This window comes from Lactuca serriola, chromosome 2 (genome assembly GCF_051521515.1).
Source record: "Lactuca serriola cultivar US96UC23 chromosome 2, Lser_US96UC23_V15, whole genome shotgun sequence".
NCBI lineage: Eukaryota > Viridiplantae > Streptophyta > Magnoliopsida > Asterales > Asteraceae > Lactuca > Lactuca serriola.
The window spans coordinates 171,975,051-172,000,900 of NC_136409.1; the positions used below are offsets into that span (position 1 = coordinate 171,975,051).

General features: G+C 33.6%; 1 long non-coding RNA gene across 1 annotated transcript; it reads right to left on the minus strand.

Moving 5' to 3' along the window:
* Window positions 1-6,121: 6,121 nt before the first annotated feature.
* LOC145090592 (uncharacterized) lies at window positions 6,122-7,834 on the minus strand. The gene is made up of 2 exons (XR_013701662.1): window positions 7,301-7,834; window positions 6,122-6,459 (listed from the first exon to the last, which is right to left on the minus strand). It is a non-coding gene; the product is annotated as an uncharacterized LOC145090592 (long non-coding RNA).
* Window positions 7,835-25,850: the final 18,016 nt, after the last annotated feature.

The window sequence follows — 25,850 nt, forward strand, 5'->3', positions numbered from 1 at the left end:
AGTATCCATGGACCACCACATGGGTTAAACCCAACATAAGGAATCTTGGATCATAAGCCCACATATATAAGAATGAATGATTTACACAATTAATCCCCATATATTTAATTAGTCTCTTTTGATCAATAAATTAAGTCCAAATTTATTCTTGATCAATACTACTTAAATAACATAATTTTATATTAATATATTAGAACTTATAATATATTAATATGTCACAAATGTCCTCTTCTCACAAACGGTCTATCCAAATGTCCTGATGCCATGCAACCCAAATGGACCATGCCGAGTCGGGTCAAGTCTTACCAATTATAGGTATGGACTTAGACACTAATCCAATAGATCTGGTAATGAAAACTATATCCTTCACTAATATCAATGAATACTGAGACATGATCATTTCGGTGTATTGCCTTTCTGAAATCCAACAACCAAGCCACCATGACTATTCTAGACACCTCTTCTATAAGTAGATCAATCAACATCATAACTGAAATTATTGATGGATCTAGCATTTATAGGTTCCTAATAACGACTATAATTACGAATATAAGCTAACCTTAAAGTCTAGTAAGCATAATTTTACTTACAGAGATTCCTATGACTTTAGTCAGATTTGGACGTTCTCTATATGCATGCTCTCGGTTTCGCAATTACTATGACTTTTGTTAAGACTATTTATCCTAAATAGTCCTTTAGCAAAAACGTCTATTTCCGTGACTAGTCGATTATACTGTAATGCGAAAATGGGGTGTTTGTAACGCCTTGTTCTGAATTGATTCCTAATTCGAGGCTGTGGCCCGAAGATTTGTTATCATAAGGTTTAGGGTCTTTGAAAAGGGTGAGATCTAGGCCCATTAGGGTGCGAGTGATGTAATTGAAATAATCCAGGTGTTCGGTTCATATTTTGGAACCTAAGGGTATTTCGGTAAAGTATCAGTTCGGGTTTTTGTGGAAATTAGATTTTTGTTTGGAAGGTCTTAAGGCTAGTCTGATTTGATAGAAGTGTAGGTCTCCTCCTTACCTTTCATAGATATAAGGGTGGTCGGAATCGAAGTTGTATCAATGGAGTTATAGCCTTCAGAGTATTTTAGGATTTGAGTAGGAAACCTAGTACGTGGGGCGTATCAAGGGAGTACGTGGGGTGTACTGATGCGAAGGGTTACGCCGTGCGTACTATTGTGTACGCTTAGCATACTGCAAGGTAGGGATCATGGTGCGAGATCTCATACACTGGGCATACGAGGAGTATGCTGGGCGTAAGAGGGTGATTCAGAAAACCTAATATTTCTTGTTACACCCTATTTAAACTTTAAGTGAGCCCCCATTTTTCATTTCTAAGCTAGCCTCTATACTCTAAAAACCCTAAATCAACCTTATGCCCTCTTGGTGGTGTTCTTGAGCTATTGGAAGGTTTTGGTATACATTTTGCCATTGGGAAGGAAATGAGAGAAGCTTGAAATTGTTTGGCTTGGTGAAGAGGATCAGGATCCAAAATCATCATCTTGTGGGGAAGATTTTTAAGCTATCAAGTTTGCATCTTGGTTTACATATGTCTAGATCTCTTCTTGGCTAGTTCATTATTATTTTGGTCTATTCTTGGGTTTATGGATGAGTTAGATTACTTTTGGATTTGTCCCTTCAGATCTGAGTTTGTTTTGGTGTCCTTGAGCATAAAGGTGCAAGCTTTATGTGTATTATGGTATCATGCATGCATTAAGTCAACCATTAAGTCCCTTTTAAGCTTAAGAGCATCTTTTAGCCATGTATGAATGTAAAGTTAGCAACTTTACGTGGTATTCCAGCTTAAGGAAGTTAGATATTTATTTTGGAACTTTGTCTTATTGGATTAAGTGAAAAATCAAGTTTGGGTTGAATAGGATGAGTACGATGAGCGTACAAGTAGGTGCAAAGCCTCCAAGCGAGTACCCTGCGCATACGTGCCTGTACACCCCACATACTCTGTCTGTTTGGGCCATGCATATTTGGGCTACCTTTTGGGCTGGTTGTTTGGGGCCTTGTTAAGCCATCTGAGAATATGTGTTTTGGATTCGGGTTAAGTTAATGGGCTTTAGGGTAAGCCCAAGTAAGGTATGGGTCCAATTTGGAAAATTGGGCCATAAGTTGGCCTTGGATGATTTTTGGTTTGTGGACTTTATGATTGAGAATTTGGGCCCTAGTCTTGGACCATACTAGGTGAGGGGTAAGATGGTATTTTTACCCCATATATGGATTATTGGATTAGGTTTGGAACCTAATGGTTAATTGGGTGTTATTTGTTTAATGACGCGGGGATTTTAGCGGATCAACCGTCAGAGAGTATCTGTAGGTTTCAACTGTTCGAGGCGAGTCTTCTCACTATATCCATGGGTAGAAGGCACCAGTGGCGACCCATTACTTGTTATGTGGAATGCTAGTTATCTTTGTGATGCTTGCATGGAAGACCATGGGGGATCCAATGACATTTGGATGTCATACCATTAGGGGGGGGGGGGGGTTGTCCATGGCATTCCAGGTAAAGGCCGTGGGGGAAGCCCATGACACTTGGATAGCAGACCATAGAGGGGAGCCCATGTCAATGTAGAAAAAGACCAGGGGGGGGGGGGGAGGGAGCCCATGGTAACTATTGTATGTCGCATGATATTCTGTGGTTGTATGACTATATGGTATTTTGGGGAACTCACTCAGCTTTGTGCTTACGGTTTTCAGTTTATGTTTCAGGTACTCCAGTTTTCAAATGAAAGAGCTCGGGACGATTGCAGGGCACACACCACATGTTTCCGCATTCTGTGAATTACTCTAATTTGATGATGTTTTTGCTAACTCTTGGTTACCTTGGTTTTATGGGAAAGAAATGTATTAATGATTTATTAATCTAAAAACAAAAAATTTTATTTCATGATTTTCGGGAGGTTACAAGTGTTATGCTTCAACCGAGTATGAAGGAACACAAGTTATGATTTCTTGAATTTTTTTTTAATGCTCAATGTTTGTTAATCAAGACTACACTGGACTTAGCCTAACCATTGTTAAGTATAACACTCAATTAGACTACTTAAGCTATTACTTTATAACTATTGTACTATTGTGTGGTTCTAGTTTCTTTGGACACCAAGAAGGAAGATGTTATCCATTTAGATCGACCTATATGATTACGGGCATGGAATGTCACATAAATCCAAATTTAACATGCAAAAGTGCAGCACAAACTCAGTCTATAATTTCAATTATACACTTGATTTAAGGCTAGATTGAAAAACACATTCCTTAGTTGTACGTGTAAAAACCATAGATTGCAGTAAATAGAAAGATAATGCAATAGCTACAACATTTGAAAGTTGAAACTTGTTTTGGTTTCTCTAATTAATCTCTTCATAACACCCTCAAGACAGAATAAATACAAAATTAGATTAACACTTAGCAGCAGTTGATTTGTTTGACTTTTTTGGGAAGATCCATAACGGTGGAGATTTTAGCAGCAGTTGAAGGTTCTTTTTGTCCTTACTGGTTGTATTGAACCTGTTTTCCTGCATTACCAGTTTCATTTAATGTGCTCATAATTGGATAAGGAACAATATAGCACCCATCATCCCAAGGAAAATTCATCATTTATATTACCATTCATGACAATATGATCCTATTGAACCTGTTTCCCTGTTTTCATTAATACAATTAATGATATCTTATTGAATATTGACTAATTTGATCTTATTGAACCTATTTCCCTGTTTTGATCTCATTGGCTTCTAAAAAACTCAATGAAAAATGAATTTTATCTTCAAATCAACTATCTGATACCTCAAAGTGTAGTTAGGTCTTCGGCAATGATGACTTCATCTACTGAATTTCGTCCTCTACCTCGAGCAGTTACCCCAGCCAGTAGGTTTCCTAATTACAACTATGTAAGGAACAATTTTTTTTTGTTGAATGACTCACTGATCTTGCTGATAGAGCGAGCAAAGAACCGAGTTTTCACATGTATATAAACTTCCTTGAGAAATCTAATTCAAAACAGCTGATGTAAGAAATGGTTCGAGAAACTTATGAGAATTGCAAGGTATTCTTTTCTACCTTATTCATTTGTTTTTTTGGGAATGCAACAGGTTCTTCTAAGGTCTGAGCTCATACAGACAAGTTTTGAAGAGTGCTTATTGCTAAAGAATCTTGGAGGCTGGCTGGAAAGATCACAATTGGTCGAAACAGAGTTCTACTATCCAAACATAATGCATTCTGTTATAATAATTTCATGATCCAATACATATGCCCAAATCAGAAAAGAAAAATCGAAGCACATGATCATATTAATTAAATTAGATAAAATTTATTTTAAATTAATTATAGATATTAGATACTTGTAATTTATTATAATCTGGAAAGAAATTAAAACAGAGATCGGATTTTTTTATCAATCTATATTCAACAATATGCATTCAGCTTGAAGATAGGGAAATTCGACATGTCTAGAGCGATGAACACCACTGGAACTTACAGAATTCTTAAAAAAGGGTTTATAGTTATTCATCAGTGGATGTTTAAGCATATGCATTAGATTGAAGTTTACCTACTACAATCAAAATGATAATTCTTTATAAGAAGCCAACATTTTTGAGTTATTTTAATCTTGGATATACGATAAAGATTAGTTTTTTAATGACACATAAGTTGCATAGCATAAAAGGAAACTTACAATTGAAACATTATGAACACTTAACGTGATAGTGCAAAGAACATCATCTGAAATTGATATTTCCGAGTTTTGAGATATGGGTCAACATGTTTGTCTTTGTTCATTTGTGCATGCTCCTTTAAGTAGCAATGCATAACGGCTAAAAATGTGAGTATTGAAAATCAAATCATAATGTTACAATGGTAACATTTTTTAACAGCCATATTTTTCAAATTTAGTGAAACTGAGTAGATATTCATCTAAATTGTGTGTACATGTAAAGATAATGACATTCAAACAATCAAGTAACAAAAATAACATTTTATAACAGACATATTTTCAAAATGAAGAAAATATTGATATTCAAATAAATTGTGAGCACAAATTTAAAGATATTAACCACCACATGGGACCTATGATTGAATTGCGATAGTTGGATTCCCTCTTCCTATAGCTATGACTAGCAACCGCTGTAAGTCAGTTTTTACTCCTTCTTTGAAGGTCGAGCCTATATAAAAGTCAATATGGTCTAGCTAGTTCTCACTTCTCCCCCTATAACTTTGTTCATAAATGTATCAATTATCATTTTGTCTCAACAAACATACAAAAGAAATGAGTGAAGCTTCTATCAACTGCTTCAGGTTAGCAAACACCTTCTTGGTATTCACTAGTTTATCTTTGCACCCACTATCCCTAGTACTCAGATATAGTTGGGTGTTATCCAAAATGTTAGTTAATGGATCCATGTTCCCTTGGAAATGACCATTTCTCAATACAACTTCTAAAAGAAAATTCTCATGATAACCTGATGAATCAAGCTTAGAAATAGTCTCACACTACTAGAAAACTAAGTAATTAACTACAACAAAATTGGTAGGAAATCTGTAGGAAAAAGGCGTTACCTACAGATTTCCTACAAAAAACGGGTTGTAGGGAAAACCCTCGTGGGTAATTTTTTCCTACAAATTAGCTACAAACCTTCCTACGCATTTCCTACGGAATATTCTGTTACAAATTTAACTACGGAATACCTACGGAACACGTTAACTACGGAGTACCTACAGATTACCTACGGGCTATTTACCTACGAAACACCTACAAAATACATACGAATTATTTTTCTACAGAATACCTACAAACTGGTTTTCCTACAAAATACCTACCAACTACTTTTCCTACAGATTACCTACCAACATCTTTTCCTACGGAATACCTACCAACTGCTTTTGCTACAGATTACCTACAGTCTTTATTGGATTTTATTTCCTACAAAATACCTACAAAATATGTATTTCCCACAAATTTTCTATGATTTTTTTACCACTTTTTATTGTTATATTAAATTTATAATTTCTACATAATATTTATTTCCTACAATTTAGTCAAAAATCTATTGCTATATTAAATTTATAAGTTAAAAAATATCCAAATTTTATGCTAAAAAAACCAAATAAATAATTAAAATAATAGTCAAATACCATTACATTCATTACCATTAAAATAGTCATTAGCATACCATTTATACATTCAAATACTCAAAATACCATTACAATACAATGACAAAAGCTAAGAACCGGTCAATAACATAACATTCATTTAGTGTTCTAAAACAAAAACTAAGAAATACTTTGTCGATAACCGGACGAATTGATTTGTTTCATAAAGGCCGCCAATTGTCGTTGCACTTGCAATCACATTTCATTTCACATTTGTTACATTTGCGAATCCATTTGACTTTGCTTTTCATCAATGGCTTGTTGCATGTTTGACACTTTTTGTCGCAACTCATTAACCTAAAAATAGCAAGACAAACACATAAAGTTAGTAAATGTAATTCAACTTTAAACCATGATAGCAATGTACTTTACTTTTAATATGCATAATAATAACATACTATATTTTTATCCATTATACAATTATACTTTACATCCTAGTGAATCTCTTTGCATACATTCATTCTCTAGTGAATCTCTTTGCATACATTCATTCTTTATTTGATGTCGTTTCGATCTATATGCAACATTTAACCTATCATTCTAATTAACTAAACCTTCACTACAAATAAAATTACCTTTAGTGGCATATTACTTATTGTGCCATTGTATTGTGCTTTTAGTGGCACTTATTTTTTTTGTTTCTCTACATCTTGAAAATTTTGTTGCTGCTTCAAATTTTTCTGTGGCGCTCATCTTAAATCGTTTTAAGTTTTAACTTGTCGAAATTCAACATATTCTCCCATAAAACAGATTGTCATTTTGTGTAAATATGTTCTCTGTGGTTTATAATATTATCTAAAATTTCAAAACATGAAATCCAAATGGGAAAGCTATAGTGTAAATATGTCCTTTGGCTGTCTAAAATAACATCAAATGTAGAGGAAATAAAATCTAATACAATAAAAGAAAGAAAGCACATAAAGTTGCTCTGTTAGAAGAGCTACATAAACCCAAAGGATGAACAGTTTAGCATATACACAATATGCAACCAAAATTTAAGATATATACAACCACAAACAATTTATTTAACTTAGAATGTACCAAAAGCAAGATTTAGAGATAATGCCATACGTAAACTACAGTTCTGAAAAATTGGAGTCTTGTACAAGTGTGAGCAAACTGAAATCGAAATACATACCTGAAGGTGTCGACAATGAGGGTGTAGGACAGCGACGGTGGTGGTGGTTCGGGACAACGCTGGTGGTGGTGTGCGACAGCGACGGTTGGAGGGCAAACTTGCAACTGATGGTAATGGGATATCGGAGACGGAGCTCGGTACAATATCTAACCGTGGTAGATGAGATATGAAGAAATCGGAGATGACGGCGGCCACAAGGCTTTCCAACAAGGCGGAGGTTTAATCGTTGGCGGTGGCGGATATCGGAGACGGTGACTGTGGTAGTGGGATATCGGAGACGGATATCAGAGATGGAGCTCAATCGTTGGCGGGTAGCGGCAAAAAGGCATTCAAACAAAGCGGATGTTCAATCAATCGGTGGCTGCAAGTTGGACCGGTGGTAGATGTATATGTGATGGCGATGGCAGAGGAAGATGAAGGAGAAGGAGGGGCGACGTGTGAGAGATCAGGAAACTAAGATAAAGGGGGATTAACCTAAAAAATTTCATTGAAGCGGGATATTTAATTTTTTCGTTCGGTTGGTATTCCGTAGGAGATTTCCTACGGATTTCCTACTGAATTTAATAAAATACTTTTTATTTATTTGTGTCCTTAATGGTAAATTAAATAAGATTTAAAAAAAAAACAAACAATACAACTCTAATTAACTAAAGCATCGTCTTTTAACTTCTTTTCTTTTCATTTTATGTATTATTATTATTATTATTATTATTATTATTATTATTATTATTATTATCAGGTCAACTTGTAAACATTTTTTTATATATATCAAAATTTTAAACCAATGCATTATAATTAAATATGATTCGAAAATATCTATATCCTGTTTTTTTAAGATACTTAATACAATGTACAAATATTATAATTTTTTATTAAATTATATATTTCACCTTTTTTATTCATTAAAAAATATAATTTAAATCAATTAACTTTTTGAATAGATATGTACACTCATATAAAAAAAGAATAATAAAGTTGTAAATCAGTAATGGATTCCAACGATGCATACCTTTGTATGTAAGTTTATCTTATGTATAAGTTGGTGAAAATAAATAAATCAAAGTATAATGATGTTGTGAAAAAAATGAAATTGAAAAAAAAATTCCCTTAAAAGTAGAAAATAAAAAAAACCCGTAGTTAATCCGTAGGCAAATACCTACAGATTAGCTACGGATAAAGGTAATCCGTAGGTATTTACCTACGGATTACCTACGGTTTTTTTTATTTTCTACTTTTTAAGGGTATAATGTCGTTTTTTTGTAATTTCATTTTTTTTCACAAATCATTATACTTTGATTGCTTTGTTTTCACAAAGTTATACATCATATAAACGTATGTAGAAGGATATGCATCATTACAACTCACTACTATATATGATACAAAAAGCTATTTATCTTTGTTATAGAGCAACAATTAACCTTATTAAACAAATACGTAATATGCTAAACATAATACATACATATGGTTTGTATGTAAATATGTGTATTTATTTGTATTTGTGTATAAAAATAATTTTCATTTATAATATATAAAAAAAAGAATAATAAAGTTGTGAATTAGTAATGGGTTCCAACGATGCATACCTTTGTATGTAAGTTTACGTTATGTATAAGTTGGTGAAAACAAATAAATCAAAGTATAATTATGTCGTGAAAAAAAAATGAAATTGAAAAAACAATATTTTCTCTTAAAAAATAGAAAATAAAAAAAAACCCGTAGGTAATCCGTATGCAAATACCTACGGATTAGCTACGGATAAAGGTAATCCGACCTACGGTTTTTTGTTTTTATTTTCTATTTTTTAAGGGTATAATGTCGTTTTTTTAATTTCATTTTTTTTTCACAAATCATTATACTTTGATTGCTTTGTTTTCACAAAGTTATACATCATATAAACGTATGTAGAAGGATATGCATCATTACAACTCACTACTATATATGATACAAAAAACTATTTATCTTTGTTATAGAGCAACAATTAACCTTATTAAACAAATACATAATATGCTAAACATAATACATACATATGGTTTGTATGTAAATATGTGTATTTATTTGTATTTGTGTATAAAAATAATTTTCATTTATACTATATAAAAAAAGAATAATAAAGTTGTGAATCAGTAATGAGTTCCAACGATGCATACTTTTGTATGTAAGTTTATGTTATGTATAAGTTGGTGAAAACAAATAAATCAAAGTATAATGATGTTGTGAAAAAAAATGAAATTGAAAAAACAATATTTTCCCGTAAAAACTAGAAAAAAAAAAAAAAACCTGTAGGTAATCCGTAGGCAAATACCTACGGATTAGCTACGGATAAAGGTAATCCGTAGGTATTTACCTACGGATTACCTACGGGTTTTTTTATTTTCTATTTTTTAAGGGTATGATGTCGTTTTTTTCATTTCATTTTTTTTCACAAATCATTATACTTTGATTGTTTTGTTTTCACAAAGTTATACATCATATAAACGTATGTAGAAGAATGTGCATCATTACAACTCACTACTATATATGATACAAAAAGCTATTTATCTTTGTTATAGAGCAACAATTAACCTTAATAAACAAATACGCAATATATTAAACATAATACATACATATGGGTTCCAACGATGCATACCTTTGTATGTAAGTTTACGTTATGTATAAGTTGGTGAAAACAAATAAATCAAAGTATAATTATGTTGTGAAAATAAAATGAAATTGAAAAAATAATATTTTCCCTTAAAAAAAATAGAAAATAAAAAAACCCGTAGGTAATCCGTAGGCAAATACCTACGGATTAGCTACGGATAAAGGTAATCCGTAGGTATTTACCTACAGATTACCTACGAGTTTTTTTTATTTTCTATTTTTTATGGGTATAATGTCGTTTTTTTTCATTTCATTTTTCTTCACAAATACGTGATATATTGAACATACATATCCATAAGCACGCATATACACACATACTCATACATAAATATACATACATATACTAACATACATACATAAATAAATATATACATACACTTACTTATACAAATATACATATTTCCCTTAATTATCATAATTTTTCATTATTCATACATTAAATGTATATTATTTTACCTTACTGATGTGTTAAACATTATTTTTTTTGTTTGTTCATTTGTTTGTGTGTTAAAAACATTCATTACAATTATGTTACGATTATTATATATCATCATTATGTTTATAATTATTATTATTATTAGTACTATTAGTATGGTTTTTAATTTTTTTGTGTTTTAAATATTTAAAACAAAACGATCAAAAAAAATATAAGACCTGAATATTAAAAAATAATAATGGGAATAATAATAATAATAATAATAATAATAATAATAATAATAATAATAATAATAATAATAATAATAAAGTTGTTGGTATTTTGTAGTTATTTTGTAGCTATTTTTTTCTGTTGGTAGTATGTTGCTATGCTGTAGCTAATTATCTACGGAATACCTACAGCCTTACTTCCGTTGCTATTCCGTAGCTATTCTGTAGGTAATTACCAACGGAATACCTACGGATGCACTTCCGTTATTATTCTGTAGCTATTCTGTAGTTATTTCGTTACTAACTTAGGGCATCCCATTCCGTAGGAATTCCGTTGGTATTATGTAAGTAATTACCTACGGAAATTTTCCGTAGTTATTTTTCTGTGGCAAAACCTTTTGTTTTCTAGTAGTGTCATTATACAAAAGTTCCAGTTTTTTCAACATAAAGTCTCCATATAATGATCCAACGATTTATCATCAACATTAGGGTTTAAATTAGGGGTTTGTGCCGATGGGTTAAATCCAAACCGGAAACTGATGAGGTGGCTATGGTACAGCTAGCTGGTCCGTAACAACAAAGAGAAAAGGTAGAGCCCAAGTAATTGGTTAATAAGTTTCCTTAATGTTGAGTATTTTTTTTTCTTTCCTTGTTTATTTGTTTTTTTCCTTGTGTCAAAAGTCTTAGAGTTCTAGTAGGTTTACGTTTAAGAGTCTTTAAATACCTGCACCTTTATTTGTAATGTTGATGTTCTGTTTTGATTAATAAAAAGAGTCTGAAGACTGTCATCTTCAAATCCGAGCATCTCATGTTCGATACACGTAAAGTATCACAAGTTTACAAAGTGTTTGACATTACACTTGACAAATTGTCTATTTCTGTAGTTCAACCTACATCAGGTGACAATGAGGAGACGGTGGCAGAATTGTGTTATGCCGAAGAAGAAACATCATGGGGCGAGCATACCTCCAAGACATGCATTGTACGCTGCATACTATTAGCTCCTAAACTCCCCGAGACACCTACACAACGCCACAACCTGTTTCGTACTCGATGTTTAGTTCATCAAAAGGTTTTTAACGTGATCATCGATAGCGGTAGTACCGAGAACATTGTATCTCGCACTATAGTCGATCAGAATAAACTAGCAACAGTAAAACATCCTCGTCCTTATAAAATTGGATGGATTAAATCCATAGGTGAGATTCGAGTCACCGAGCAATGTAAAGTACCGTTTTCAATCGGTAGCTACAAAGATGAGGTACTTTTTGATATTTGACATGGATGCATGTCACTTGTTGTTAAGAAGACCATGGGAATTCGATGTTAATGCTGTACACAAGGGGAAATTAAGACAAATACCTATTCATTTAATGTTAATGGTGTTCGTTTAACCCTGGTTCCATTACTCGAGTCACACAAACACACTCCTGTCACACAAGAACCCACACACAACAATCTGATCATAATGACTAGGCGTGATTTTGAGGAGGAGATAAAAGGCGAGTCTGTCATCCTTGCGATAGTAGCCACCGGTTCAGTTCAGGAAGGAGTAACTAGTAACATCCTTGAGAAATTAGTACCTATGATGACGGAATTAAATCACTCATTCCTAAAGAGCTCCCTCCCAAGTTACCCCCCATGCGTGATATACAACATCACATCGACTTTGTACCCGGAGCAAAAATACCAAACCTTGCGCATTAATATAGAATGAGCCCCTAAGAAAAATTCTATTTTACAGGGACAAGTGGAAGATTTATTACAAAAAGGACTAATTCATGAAAGCATGAGCCCTTGCGCTGTTCCAGCTTTGTTAGTTCCCAAGAAAGACGGGAGTTGGTGCATGTGTGTTGATAGTCGAGCTATTAATAAAATGATTGTGGCTTATCGTTTTCACATCCCGCATCTCAACCACATGCTCGATATGTTGGAAGGTTCACAACTATTTTCCAAGCTTCATCTCCGTAACGGCTATCACTAAATTCGTATTCGGCCGGGCGACAAATGGAAAACGGCATTCAAAACGAAGGATGGATTATACAAATGGTTGGTCATGCCATTTGGTTTGTCTAATGCTCCGCGCACGTTCTCGCATTTAATGAATCAGGTCCTCAAACTTTTCTCGGTTCTTTTGTGGTAGTTTATTTTGACGATATACTCATTTATAGTAAATCGGAAGCCGATCATTTGCTATATTTACGAGTAGTTCTTTCTGCCCTGGCCGACAACAAGCTATATCTAAATCTTAAGAAATGTACTTTCCTTACTGATCATTTATTATTTTTGGGTTTCATGATTACGGCTTCTGGGATCCGCGTTGATGGTTAGAAAATTCGAGCTATTCAAGATTGGCCAATTCCACGCACTATTAGTGAGGTTTGCAGCTTTCATAGCCTCGCCACTTTTTATCGACGATTTGTTCGCAACTTTAGCTCAATCATGGCACCAATTACACAATGCATGAAGAAAGGACAGTTCCATTGGGGCGAGGAGGGCACTTGAAGTTTTGCCATTATCAAGGAAAAGTTAACTATCGCTCCCTTATTAGCCTTGCCAAATTTCAATAAAGTTTTTACGATCGAATGTGACGCATCTATTGTTGGCATTGGGGCTGTCTTGTCACAAGAAAAATAGCTTGTTGCGTTTTTTAGTGAAAAGCTTAGCGAGGAAAGACAAAAGTGGTCCATTTATGAATTGGAATTTTACGCAATTTATCGTTCTATTCAGCAATGGGAGCAATATCTTTTTCACAAAGCGTTTGTTCTTTTTAGCGACCATCAAGCGTTAAAATATTTTAACAACCAACAGAAAATTAATCGTATGCATGGACGTTGGATTTCATATCTTCAACCTTTTTTTGTTTTGAAACATAAATCTGGGGAGTAAAATAAGGTGACGGATGCTTTAAGTCGACGAGCTGCTTTGTTGGTCACCTTGAAATCAAGTAATATTGGGTTTGACCATTTAAAAGAATTATATGCCGATGATGAAGATTTTAAGGACATTTGGAACGATCCGATACAACCTCCCATGCTGAAAGTTGATGGCTATCTTTTCTACAATAATTGTTTGTGTATTCCTCACACTTCTTTACGTGAGGCACTTATTAAGGAGTTGCATGGCGGTGGTTTGGGAGGACATTTTGGATGAGACAAGACGTTCGCCTTACTAGAGGAACGTTACTATTGGCCGCAGTTACGTCGTGATGTCGGGCGATATGTCGCTATATGTATTGTTTGTCAAATTGCCAAGGGTCAAGCTCAGAATACGGGTTTATACACTCCTCTTCCCATTCCCGATGGTCCTTGGGAAGACATCTCCATGGATTTCGTGTTAGGATTGCCTAAGATGGCTCGTTTTTCTAAGATGGCTCATTTATTCCTTGCAAAAAGACAGCTGACGCTTCTCATATTGCTGTGTTGTTTTTTCGCGAGATGGTACGCTTACATGGTGTTCCTTCCACCATCACTTCTGATCGTGACACTAAATTTTGAAGTCATTTTTGGAGGACATTATGGCGCCTGTTTCAAACTGCTTTTCAGTTTAGTACCTCTTTTCATCCAAAAACAGGCGGTCAGATAGAAGTTTTTAACAAGACTCTAGGTAATTTGATTAGATGTCTTTGTGGGGATCGACCAAAGCAATGGGATCAGTTCTTAGCGCCTGCTGAGTTCGCTTTTAATAACATGATCAATAGATCCACGGGCAAATCCCCGTTCCAAATCGTTTACAAGCGCCCTCCCAAGCATGCTGTTGATCTTATTGTGCTTCCAAAGCTTCCAGGACATAGTCTTGCTGCCGAAAATTTCGCTCAGAAAATGGAACCAATACAATTTGAAGTTAAGAATAAACTTACTAATACTACATATAAGTATGCACGTGACAAGAGTAGAAGGGAAAAGCTGTTTCATGAGGGCGATTTAGTAATGGTGTACTTACGCAAGGAACATTTTTCGGTTGGTACGTACAACAAGTTGAAGATGAAGAAGATTGGACCTTGCAAAGTCCTAAAGCTCATCAATAACAATGCTTATGTTATCGACTTACCTGATGATCGTTCCATCTCCTCTACCTTTAATGTCTCCGATTTAACCGCATTTCATCCCGGTGATCCTTTATATCCTACCCTGAACTCGAGGTCAAGTTTCGTTCAACCTGGGGAGAATGATGAGGTGGCTATGGTACAGCTGGTCCGTAACAACAAAGAGAAAGAGTAGAGCCCAAATAATTGGTTAATAAGTTTCCTTAATGTTGAGTCTTTTTTTTTTCTTTCCTTATTTATTTGTTTTGTTTCCTTGTGTCAAAAATGTTAGAGTTATAGTAGGTTTACGTTTAAGAGTCTTTAAATACCTGCACCTTTATTTGTAATGTTGATGTTCTGTTTTGATTAATAAAAAGAGTTTGAAGACTGTCATCTTCAACTAAAATAATGTGAACACTTAACGTGATAATGCAAAGAACTTCATCTAAAATTGATATTTCCGACCAAGAGTATGAAAATATATTTGTTCTTGTTGCTATGTTTTTTCTCCGATTTTTGACACATGGGTGGATATTTGTCTTTGTTTCATTTATGGATCCTCCTTCAAGTAGCAATGCTATAACGGCTAAAAATATGAGTATTGAAAATCAAATAGTCATGTTACATCGGTAACATTTTTTAACAGCAATATTTTTCAAATTGACGGAAACTGAGTAGATATTCATCTAAATTGTGTGGGTAAATGTAAAGATAATGACAAACAAAAACAATATTTTATAACGGTCATATTTTCAAATTGAAGGAAAACATTGATGTTCAAATAAATTGTACATGTGTGCATAAATGTATAGATATTAACCACCACCTGGCATCTATTTTGTTCGTAAATGTATCGTTTTGTATCAACAAACATACTAAAGAAATGAGTGATTGAAGCTTCTATCAATTGCATCAGGTTAGCAAACAACTTCTTGGTATTAACTAGTTTATCCTTGCATCCTCTATCCCCAGTACTCAGATATAGATGTGTGTTATCCAAAATGTTAGTTAATGGATTGACGTTCCCTTGGAAATGACCATTTCTCAATACAACTTCTAAAAGAAAATTCTCATGATAACCTAATGAATCAAACTCAGAAATAGTCTCACTATACGAAAAAACTAGAACCAAGGATGTGGCAGAACAGGGGACGTGGAGGTCGTGGCCACCAAAACTAGAACCAAGGAAATCAGTGGCAACAAGGATGGAATGGATCACAATCATGATATCTACCGCTATCACCATACCCTTCTCATGGACCAAATCCATCCAGAAATCATTAGGATAATCACACCTACGGTCGTGGTCAATATTCTGGACCGACGACATAACAGGGGCCAAATGGACCTCCTCTAATGCAACCATCAGGTCCGACGCCTACTACCACTCCTCAATTCGCCGGTTGTTCTAACAGCAGTCCTTCAGATTTAGCTCAAACAATGCTACAAGTTCATCTTAATTCCAATGATCTGGCGTGGTATATGGACTCTAGTGTCTCGACACATCTTACATTTGCTCAGGTAAGATCTCAAGTTCCATAACTACTTCGCCTGTAACATCGATTTTTGTTGGAAATGGCTCTAGTCTACCGATTCATGGGTCCGGTCATGCTTCTTACACTACCCCCTCTCATTTATATACTAAAAAATATATTATTTACTCAATCCATCATTAATTTTTTTTATTTGTTCGTAAGTTTACTATCGATAATCAAGCTTCTATTGAATTTGAGCCATATGGTTTTTCTATAAAGGACCTCAAGATTAGAGCTCTTTGTTCTCATCATGATAGCACAGGAGATCTTTACCCCTTCACAACACCTTCTAGTTCTACTGCCTGCTTGCCACCTCTTACGATCGTTGGCATGCTCGCTTGGGTCACCCGGGTGCTCCTGTTTTAGATTTACTTCGTTCAAAATCTTTAATTTCTTGTAATAAACCCACAACTTCTTCTTCATGCAATGCTTGCCAACTATCTAAACATAACCGCTTACCTTTTTATGATTCACAATCTGTTACTTATGCACCATTTGACATTATACATTGTGATCTTTGGACATCCCTAGTCTTAAGCAAATCTGGTTACAAATACTATATGGTCCTTACTAATAATTTCACTCATTATGTATGGGTATACTCCCTCAAATATAAATCCGATACATTTCTAACTTTTACAAAATTTTACAAACTTATCCATACGCAATTTAACCAAAACATTAAGTCATTCCAATGCGATCTCGAGGGAGAATTCGACAATAATGACTTTAAATCCTTTGCCCAAACTCATAGTCTCGCCTTCCGTTTCTCTTGCCCTCAAACTTCCCAACAAAACGGATGAGTTGAACGGATGATTCATCGCATTAATGGCATTATCTGTACCCTTCTCATTCATGCCTCTCTTCGTATACTTATTTTGGGTCGATACTCTTCACACCTCCGCCTACCTTCATAATATCCTTCTTAATAAACACCTAAATTTTTCCACAACTGCCTTCTCTCTTTATAGTCGTCATCATATGATCATCTCCGCACCTTCGAGTGTACTTGCTATCCTAATACCTCATCTACTTAATCTCATAAACTCCAACCAAGATCCGTCAAATGTGTTTCCTTGGTTATCCGGAAAACTTTCGGGGATATCGATGCTTTGATCCATCAACCAGCAAAGTCTATTTGTCTAGTCATGTTACACTTGATGAAACCTCTTTTCCCTTTGCCACTACCCTTCCCCCTCCACATCTTTTGACTTTCTTGATGACCCCCCCCCCCCCCCCTTCATGCTTTTCCCTACTCCACATCCACCAATCCTACTCCACCACCCCTACCCATGATCCAAAGGAAAATGCATCATTTACATTACCATTCATGAAAATATGATCTTACTGAACCGGTTTCTCTATATTGATTAATAAGATTAATGAGATCTTATTGAGTATTGACTAATATGATCTTATTGAACCTATTTCCCTGGTTTGTCTTATTGGCTTCTAAAAAGTTAAATGCAAAATGAATTTTATTTTCAAAATATATTAATAGATACATCAAAGCGTAGTTAGGTCTTCGGAAACGATGGCTTCGTCTCCTAAATTTCGACCTCCATCTCAAGTGGCAACCTCAGCCAGTAGGTTTCCTGTACTTGTGGTTTTGTGGTTCCTTGTCTTTTCTTCTATTGGGAAGTTACCTTTTGTTTATGGTGTTAAACAATGTTTGAGAAATGCAGGCTTTGTCTCTACAAGCATTGGCACACTTGTTGAATGACTAACTGATCATGCTGACTGGGCGTGCAAACAACCGAGTTTTCACATGTATATAAACTTCCTTTAGATATCTTATTCAAACCATCTCATCTAAGAAATAGTACGAGAAAGTTATGAGAATTGCAAGGTATTCTTTTCTACCTTATTCATTGATGGATTTAGATATGCTATATAAACTTGGAGTAATTTGTTATTTGGGAATGCAAGAGGCTCTTTTAAGGTCTGAGCTCATACACAAACATGCTCTGAAGAGTGTTTATTGTTGAAGAATCTTGGAGCCTGGTTTGAAAGATTACAATTGGGAGAAATAGAGTTCTACTATCCCCCAAGCTTTGGATCACAAATTCTTCCAAAGATCCAAAACCCTCCTCATCTCTTAGAATTGGTCGAGCCTGCATTGCATTGCATTGTTTATTTAGTAGTATTCATAAAAGATTTATATTTTAGTATTCTTAAATGAAGCAAACTAACACCCCACCTTGGGTAAAGTTGTACAGTCTATGAAAATGGTGCAATGTGTGACAGAGTATGGGTCAAAATGAAGTATATTGTTTATATTGTTAGAAAGAGTTTAGTAGGTTGCTGTTTCCTGCAATATGCATTAATAAATATAATTTCAATAGATGTTTAAGCATATGCATTAGATTGAAGTATACCTACTACAATCAATATGATAATGCTTTATAACACTACTAGAAACAAAGGCATCAGCGATGGAATATGCCCGATGAAAAAACCTTGCTCGCTAAATGTCAGTGATGGAATAGCGAGGGATTAGCTAAGGATTCACTTGTCGCAAATTGTTAAAAGGGCTGGTAACTTCTGTCGCTAATTTTCGTCACTAATCTGTCGCTGATGATATTCATTTAGCTAAAAATTCATTGCTATTCGTGATGATATTTGTATCATGAGTTTTCATGTACTAATTTAATAACCAAAATTCATAGAAATTTTAATACTAAAACTAAAACTATATTGCAAGTATTAAATTACATATTAATATTCGACAAGCAACATAAATGTTAGTATTTGATTTCACAATATCGAAACCAAATAAAAAAATTAAGTGTCAAAGACCAAATCAATTTCAAAATATCGAAACCAAATCATAAAAATCAAGTGTCAAAGTCTAACTAGGTAGGCGGGTTACTTCATTGGGTGAGTTATACAACTAACGTCGTTATACATCTTGGCAATTTCTTGTTTTTTGGCCAAAACTTGTTCACATTCCGCCTTAATCTCTTCCTTTATCTCCTTACACATGCGATCAACAACAACCTACAAAGCAACAATAATTAAGTTTACACCTAATTAAACATCAAGCCATATCATGGAATTAAGAGCAACATGCTTTCAACTTGAAAAAAAAAGTATATAAATAATTAACAATAACAACATACTTTTAACTTGAAAAGACTATAAACTATTAAAAGCAACAATCAACATATAATTATAATAAATAATCAAATTTTAAACTAAATTATTAATTATTAGTTAACTAATACCTACCATGTTTCAGAACCAACACCCTGTTGATGAAATCCTTCCTCAAAAATAACAAGCATGTTGGTTTTCCTGGGTCACTGATTGTGTGTCTATATCTATGATTGTGTGTCTATATCTATTTAATTGCTTCTCTACTAAAGAAAGAAGCTGTTGTAAGACAAAATTATTTTAGATTGTTGTAAAATAAATATACAAAGAAGACAAATGGAAGATGTCATGGCAACTCAATATTTCACAATTATTTAAGCAGTAATGCAAAATCATGTATGAATTAGTCACCCTCAGTGTAGGGTGCGTTGAACTTTAACATTGTTGTATGATGTTATTTGTATTTTTTTGACTGAGTTTGGGCCTTGGTATATTGAAGGCGTCAGTAAATATGATGTTAATTGTATTGATAGTGTCATGTCCATGTTAAATTCATTAAGTTAAAAAAAACATATTTATGTGTTAACAGTAAATCCATTCTTCTCACCTGTTAAAAGAAGGCTATTACTAGTATATTTATCAAACAATTGATAGTACCTGACTTGTTTCCATAAGTAATGATCATCCAACATGTATTGTACAAGGCTTTTGAAAAATCTCATCCCTCTAACATAACATATTTACAACAGAAGGTTACATCTTCTTTGTATAATCAGATGGGGCCTTGAAGAATTGATAGTACATGTAAGTTTTGAAACCAAGCCCATGTAGCAAAAGTTCTTGGTATATTTATTGTTGTATCAGGTAATTTGTTTGGATAAAAAAGGTTTCACCAACGAACTAAGAATTCAGGATACTACTCAACCAATAATGATGACAAATGAATCTTATAATTATGTTTAAGAGCAATAATAAATAGTTTTGCACTTTTGGTTGAATATAATTAGGAAAAGAATTGACTACTTATCTCCTAAGATTATTGATATTCGCTCAAACACAATTCCTTCAAAAAGAATATGATGTTAAACTTTAGTAAATTTAAAAAATATATTAAATTGAAATAAAAGGTCGGCTGACAGATGTAATCTGAAAGTCCGAAATTAGGTCTCTATTGGAATGAAACTTGGAAGTATCAATTTCTACACATGTTTGAACAAATATAGAAATTTAACAAAACCAAAAACTAGAAATCGGATGACAAACTCACATAAATATCATTGAACTTATCGAGATCTTCATTGAGAATGTTGACAAATCAATGTTGGATTTCCACTAAGTGATGCATAAGAGGTGGTAGGTTTCGGTCGGAGTTAACTCCGGTAGGGCTTCAATTGGGTGTTCGTTGATGGTGGTTGTCGGTGTCATCGGCGATAATAGAGGCCAGGATGGATGGAATTGACGATGAAAGGGTAGGGGGCGCTAGGAAGCCAATGTTGGGGGGGGAGGGTTTCCAAATAAAATTAGGACAAAAATATATCGGTTTGGGAAGGAGACGAAGGAATGAAAAAATGGGAAGAAATTGAAAATCAGGAAATTTAATTGAGAGGGAACTAAAACACTGTCATATATTTCAACGAAAGATTAGCAAGGGATGTTTTCTGTCGCTGGTTCTGTCGATAATTCGTCTCTAATCCCTTGTTAAATGGCTTGAATTTACGGAATAGAAATCATGGTGTTTTCTATCGCTTATCCCTTGCAAATCCATCGCTGATTAGCTAGGTAATAGTTCCGTCGCTGATTCTGTAGTTGATACCTCTTTTTCTAGTAGTAAGAAGCCAATACTTTTGAATAAGTTTACTCTTTGGATATAGAATAAAGTTTAGTTTTTAAAGAAACGTAAGTTGCATAAAATAAAAGGAAACTTACTACTGAAATGTTATGAACACTTAACGTGATAATGCAATGAGCTTCATCCGAATTGATATTACTGAGAGCAAGACTGTGAAAATATATTTGTTCTTGTTGTTGCTATGTCTTTCTCCGATTTTCGAGACATAGGTGGATATGTTTGTTTTTGTTTCATTTGTGTATGCTCCTTTAAATAGCAATGCTATAACGGCTAAAAATGTCAGTATTGAAAATCAAATAGTCATGTTACAACGGTAACATTTTATAACGGTTATAAATTTCAAGTTGAGAGGAAATGGCTGGAAATTCATCTAAATTGTGTGTGTAAATGTAAAGATAGTTACAATCAAACATTCAAGTTACAACAATAAAATTTTATAACGGTCATATTTTTCAAAATTGAGGAAATTGGTAAATATTCAAATAAATTGTGTGTAAATGTAAATATAACGGAATTCAAAAAATCAAGTTACAACGGTAACATTTTATAACGGTTATATTTTTTAAAATTGAGAAAAATGAGTGGATATTTATAAAAATTGTGTTTTTAAATATAAAGATATTAAGTTACAAGGATAATATTTATAACTGTAATATTTTTCAATTTGAGGAAGAGGGTTGAAATTCATCTAAATTGTCTGTGTAAATGTAAAGTTATTGAAAATCAAACAATCAATTACACCGGTGACATTTTACAACAGCAAATGAAATTCAAATTGAGGAAAAAACCGTGTGGATATTCATATACATTGTATGTGTATATGTAGAAATATTAAAAACCATGTAGACATGTTACAATGGTAACATTTATAACGTTCATATTTTTCAAGTTGAGTAAAAGTGTGTGGATACTCATCTAAATTGTGAATGTAATGTGGTTGCTATAATGGTAGAGATATATGTTAACAATAATAATTAAAATAATAGTGAATGTTTTAATAAATGGATTTACATAAAACAAATAATTTAATAAATAACTAATAACACTCTTGTGTCAATGATGTTTAGTTGAAGTCAATAATGCTTGGTTGAAATTTTTGTATATTTATGATAACGGAATGAAGTTTGAGAAAACCAGCTTTTTTCCTATGAATATTGAACTTGAAGCAGGATTTTTGAAACCAGTGAAACGAATTAATTTAGAGCCCATATTTAAAGATTTGTACATATATATCGCTACCTTCAATGAAACATTTGATGGTCGTTTCTTGCACCTGCTTTGTAATGAAGAGAAGATCAACGTTACTTTCAATGAACTTTTGAGTGCATATCAAGAAGATGACAATGACATTATTAGAAATCTATTGGAAATGGTGATGTGTATTCAATCCCATCATCCATTGAAAATCAATGAATCCTATTTTAGTAACAAAATCTGAATATATACAACTGAAAGTGTGTTTAACCAATTGCGGTGTTGAGATTGGTTACCACATGATGTTTGAGATAACTGACCACTTGAGAATGTTGTTAAGGTTTCTAAAGTAAGAAACCAAAGACCAAGGTGTGAGATATTAGAATTGAGGAAGTGCACATTTATGCTTTGGGCCTCATGCATAAACCATGAAACTTTATTCAGAATAATATCAATAAAAGAGAAGGTAGAAGCATGTATGTTCAAGAAACTATGTTTTCGGGTCCATTGTCATGCATTATTGTCATGCATATTGTTATTTAAAGCAAATATCCATCAGTCTTATACAATTCTAAGGACAATAAAAGAAGATATCAAGAGGAAATGTAATTGCAAAGTGAGTGTGGATTAGTGTATGAGAGCAAAGAAATACGAAAATAGATTAACACATAACAACAATCAAGACTCTTTTTTTTTATGCTTCTAGGTTGTATCTAGAACAGAGGCTTGAGAAATGTATCACAAAATAAAACCATTAATTTTTTCCAACAACTACTTAATCACTAAATTTAAATACATCAAGTTCCTTCGGTGTTTGCTTTTTGGTATAAAATAGTTGATGGGTTCTAAAAATCATCTGATTTCACCAGATGATTTAGGAGTTTCTTCCTTCGCCTCAGAATTCACCAGCATTACTACTTTCATTGTTGAGTTGGTTGACTTTTATTGGCAAGAATCGAAATGGTGGAGATTTAAGCAGCAGTTGCAGGTTCTTTTTGTCCTTACTGGTTGTATTAACTATTAACCCTGTTCCCCTGTATTACCAGTTTCATTTAATGTACTCATAATTGGATCAGGAACAATATAGCACTCATGATCCCAAGGAAAATGCATCATTTACATTACCATTCATGACAATATGATCTTATTGAACCTGTTTCTCTGTATTGATTAATACGATCAATGAGATCTTATTGAGTATTGACTAATGTGATCTTATTGAACCTATTTCCCTGGTTTGATCTTATTGGCTTCTAAAATGTTCAATGTACAATGAATTTTATTTTCAAATACATTATCTGATAACCCAAAGTGTAGTTATGTCTTCGGCAATGATGGCTTCATCTCCTAAATTTCGACCGCCATCTCAAGCAGTTACCTTTCCTGTACTTATGGTTTTGTGGTTCCTTGTCTTTTCTTTAATTGGGAAGTTACCTTTTGTTTATGGTGTTAAACAATGTTTGAGAAATGCAGGCTTTGTCTCTGCAAGCATTGGAACACTTGCTGCATGAGTCACTGATCTTGCTGACAGGGCGAGCAAAGAACCGAGTTTTCACATGTTGTTTATGAATTTCCTTGAGAAAGCTAATTCAAAACAGCTCATTTAAGAAATAGTTCGAGAAAGCTATGATAATTCCAAGGTATTCTTTTCTACCTTATGTTTTGCTGTAGAATCTTGGAGCCTGGCTTGAAAGATTACAATTGGGAGAAATAGAGTTCTACTATCCCCCAATCTTTGGATCGCAAATTCTTCCAAAGATCCAAAACCCTCCTCATCTCTTAGAGTTGTTCAAGCCCACATTACATTGTTTATTTAGTATTCATAAATGATTTACATTTTAGTACAGTCTATGATAGAGATATATGTTTAACGCTAATATTTATAATAATAGTCAATGTTTTAATAAATGAATTTATACAGAAAAAATAATTTAATAAATAACCGATAGCACTCTTGTGTCAATGACGTTTAGTTGAAGTCAATGATGCTTAGTTGAATATTATGTATATGTAAGATAATGGAATGAGGTTTGAGAAAACTGGATTTTTTGCTATGAATATTGAACTTGAAGCAAGATTTATGAAACGAGGTAAATAAATTTATTTAAATCCCATATTCAAAGAGTCGTACATATATATATGGCTACATTGAATGAAACATTTGATGGTCGTTTTCTTGCACCTGCTTTGCATGGAAGATACTATCAATGTTGCTTTCAATGAACTTTTAAGTGCTAATCAAGAAGATGACAATGTGATTATTAGAAATCTATTGAGAATGACGATGTGTATTCAACCTTGATCCCACCATCCGTTGGAAATCGATGAAATCTATTTTAGTAATGAAATATGAATATTGTACAACCGAAAGTGTGCTTAACCAATTTTGTTGTTGAGATTGGTAACCATATGATGTTTGAGATAACTTACCACATGAGAATGCTGTTAAGGTGTCTAAAATAAGAAACCAAAGAAGAAGGTGTGTGATATAAGAAATTGAGGAAGTGCACATTTACGCTTTGGGCCTCATGCATAAACCATGAAACTTTATTCAGAATAATATCAATAAATGAGAAGGTAGAAGCATGTATGATCAAGAAACTTTGTTTAGGGTACATTGTCAAGCATTTATTGCTTTGCATATTGTTATTTAAAGCAAATATCCGCCGGTCTTATATAATTCTAAGGACAGTGAAAGAAGATATCAAGAGTAAATGTAAATGCAAAGTGAGTGTGGATTAGTGTAGGAGAGCAAAGAAATATACTTCAAGTGAGTACCAAGGTGGGTTAAAGATCACTATTGTAGGATTTGCATGCATAGGAGGTAAAGAGATCAAACCCATGGAGCACATAGAATATGGATGCGAGCATGATGCCCAATCGAAGTACTTACTTCAATGACTTTTATGTTTGAAGATGTGAAATATGGTGGAACAATACATGTTCGGAAGTTATTTGGTTGGATGAGTGCATCTTAAAGGGTATATACAAAGGCTTCAAATGAGTATGAAGGACTACAAGTTATGATTTTTTAAAGTTTCTTAATTCTTAATGTTTGTTAACATAGATTAGACTTGACGACCATTGTTTAAGTATAAGATTTAATTGGACTACTCAGGCTATTACTTTCAAACTATTTTGTGCTTCTGGTTTCTCTGGACAACTGGACACCAAAAAAGAAGATGTTATACAATTAGATCGACTTATATGTTTAGCGGCATGAAATGTCACCTAAATTCCAAATTGAACTTGCAAAAACGCAGCACAAAGTCAGTCTATAATTTCAATTATAATATGAAAACTTTACGCATGGATTGAAAATCACATTCCTTACTTGTACGTGTAAAAACCATAGAACAATATACACTAAATAGAAAGATAATGCAATACCTACAACATTTGAAAGTTGAAACTTGTTTTGGTTTCCCTAATTAACCTCTAATAATCATAACAACATCCAGACAAAATAAATACGAAAATAGATTAACTTATAACAACAATCACAAGTCTTTTTTTTGTGCTTCTAGGTTGTATCTGGAAGAGGGGCTTGAGAAAATTATCGCTAAA